At 45.7% G+C, this 2,859-nt stretch overlaps 1 protein-coding gene across 5 annotated transcripts in view; it reads left to right on the top strand.

Moving 5' to 3' along the window:
• Positions 1 to 2,859, top strand: part of FAM210A (family with sequence similarity 210 member A) — a 41,314-nt gene that overhangs the window by 69 nt on the left and 38,386 nt on the right. Inside the window, exon 1 of one of the 5 annotated variants that reach the window (XM_007119104.4) lies at positions 9 to 176. The exons of 1 other annotated variant lie outside the window; for it this stretch is intronic. The gene's annotated coding sequence lies outside the window, so the exon portion shown is untranslated. 3 more of the 5 variants (XM_007119106.4, XM_055080453.1, XM_028480111.2) reach the window with 3 other exon arrangements.

Genomic DNA, 2,859 nt, shown 5'->3' with positions numbered 1-2,859 from the left:
GTGCGATCCAGTGGTTGGTGGGGCTGGTGTGTTGGGCGGGCGGGCAGGCCGGAGGCTGGGTCGCCTGAGCACGCGGCTTTCGGCGCCCTGACCCACGCTCGGCTGGTGGTTCTGCGGAGGGACACGGCGGGGGCTCCAAGCGGCCACACGGCGGGGAGCGGCGGCGGCGGTCTCAGGTCCTGAGATATCCTGGGTCGAGGCCTCTGGGGGCGGGGCCGGGCAGTCGGCTGGGCCTTCTCGACGTGGTACGCGGTGGGGAGCGCCCCGGGGGCGGACAGAGGTCACCCCGCCTTTCGTTGTTTGCCGGTGTCCTGCAAACCCTGTCTGTGGGGCGGTTTTCCAGCCTCCGCTCTGCCACCTTCACCCTTTGCTCTGCCCTTCCTTGGACGCCGGCCGGGTGGGGCCTGGGAGCCCCCGCGCTCGGACTTGCTTCGGAAACGCGTGGCGCCCTACTTCTCCTCGGGGACCGCGGGTCGCTCCCTACCGCCGCATTCGGGAGGTCCAGCCAGACCTCTCTCGAGAGGGCCGTTCTCATCTGTCAGACTCTGAAGGAAGGGGCAGCCCACACCTGTTTAGGAGAAACGCCTCACTGGTAGTATCTGTGTTTTCTGGACTTTGGTATGGGATGGTTGGGGAGTCAACACGCTTTGTTCGTCCTTTCCCTTAAATTTCTACTGGAGAGTCGCAGGTACCTGCTTCCCACCCCAGACTAGGGTCAAAACTGTGCCTGTGGACCTAAAATTGTTGATGCTTTGTGCCTCAGCACCTCGCACCTGAAGCGTGTAAAACGTGATCAGAAATACGTTTTCCATTATTGTTTACCAAAATTGATCCGTTTAAAAGCAGCTTTGGAAATAGGTTCACTAACCTGCATACTTGTCAGTAGACGCAGTTATATTAGCCAGTAGACTTCGCTTGGGGGAAAGCAACATTCGCAGCATGTACTTTACAATCGAGTCAAAATTCTAAATTGTGGGCACTAACCTTTCTGAGGTTGTTGAGCACTTATAAACTTTGGACCAAGAATGAAGTCTGTGTTTCCATGGCTCACGGGCCCAGCCGCTCCGCTGCACGCGGGATCCTCCCGGACTGGGGAACGAACCCGCGTCCCCTGCATCGGCAGGCGGACTCCCAACCACTGCGCCACCAGAGAGGCCCATGAAGTCTGTTTTTAATGAATGAGGATGAGCCATCCTTTTCAGATGACTGTACATGTATTTTTTTATTATATGCAGTGAGCTAAGTTGAGAATTAATTTCAGTTCATTATTATTATTTTTCGAGGTTGATTTTTTTTTTACCATAGTGATGCATGCACCTTTGATACTTACCGCCTTCATAACATATTACTTGAGTATGTGTCTGTAAATACTCTTTATGCATACAAAATAGCCCGTGATCCTTCCAAGAAAGTTTAAGCATCAAACCTAAAAATTCAACTAAACGTATTCTTATTTATTTCTCTAAACATAAATTAGTGGCCTGCCACAGCTGACATCTGTAGAAAATCACTATGACGAAATGTCTCTTCCTCAGTGTGATTTAGTAGTACTTGTTACTTTTCACAGCGTATTGGGAAAATATATTTTTCCACGTGGCATGTTTTTACTTTTTGATGTTTATTTTTATAGTAGGTTGTTTTGCTCTCCACCTGAGTTCATTATTATTGACAACTGCAAAGGTTGTCCTAGAGATTGAATGTGTTATTGCGTATCCATGCATTTAGAACTGGCTAATTACATATCCATATATGCTGGTTCCAATGCTAAAGTTTCTTAAGATAGTTGCTGTTGTAATTTTATGGAAAAGGAATCTAATTTTGACTTTTTTAAGAAATTTTCTCATTAGATTAAAAGCCTCCTAACTATATGTTCATACAAACTCTACCGTGAATTGATGTTGTGCATGAGATATATAGAGATCACGTTTTGTAGTTTTTATAAAAGTTAACTAGAAGTCAAGTAAATTCAATTGAGAATATTTCTGAACCAGGTTCATTTTGCCCAACTCCCAGCAAGCCAAACACTGAGATGCTCAGGTTCGCAGCAAAGAGAGGGTTTATTCACAAGGCAGGCAAGTGAGGAGACAGGAAAACTAGTCCATCTATCCTAAAGCGAAGGGCTCTGGGTGTTTATGGGATAAAGAATAAAGAAGTAGGGCGGTCTGAGGTGGGGGAAGTGTGGGGAAAGGTGATTGGAAAAGGGTGTAAGGCAGGTTACAGGTGAAATGGATTTAATGATTTCCCACTAGTTTCAAGAATAGAGGAAGAACTCTTGAAGGTAGTAGTGATGGAGAGAGTAAATGGGCTAGATAAGAATATTTTAAAAGTTACCATTGGTGTTATTTTTCCCCACCATTGCCTGAGTAATAAATGGTTTTCTGGAAGTTGAATTAATATAATAATAATAGCTGATAGTTTAGTACCTTCTGTGTGCCAAATTAAGTGCTTTATACATTTGAACTCATTTAACTCTTACATTATCCAGTGGAATAGTTGTTATGATTATTTTTGTTTTATAGGTGAGGGGTAAGTAACTTGTCCAGCGTTATGCAGCTGGGAAGTAGTGGTGGGCTAGGTTTTGGATCCAGGCAGCCTGACTCCAGAGACCAGACTCTATGCTAATGATGAAACAGTGCCAGTTTAAGGCCAGACTCAGACCTGGAAGTTGACTGAAACATAGTAGATTTTCAGAAAATGTTTTGATACTTCTTAATGCTTGGGTTATTATGTTCAGAGAGAAAATAGCTGGATAAGGATGTTGTCTTGCTAGCATATGAACTCTAGCAAGACAGGGATCATCATTTTGTTCAGTGGTTTAACCCAGGTGCCTTGAACAGTGCCTGGCACATAGTGGGGTGA

This window comes from Physeter macrocephalus, chromosome 19 (assembly GCF_002837175.3).
Source record: "Physeter macrocephalus isolate SW-GA chromosome 19, ASM283717v5, whole genome shotgun sequence".
NCBI lineage: Eukaryota > Metazoa > Chordata > Mammalia > Artiodactyla > Physeteridae > Physeter > Physeter macrocephalus.
The sequence above is the reverse complement of the archived record's forward strand: the minus strand, read 5'-3'. Positions and strand labels throughout refer to the sequence as shown.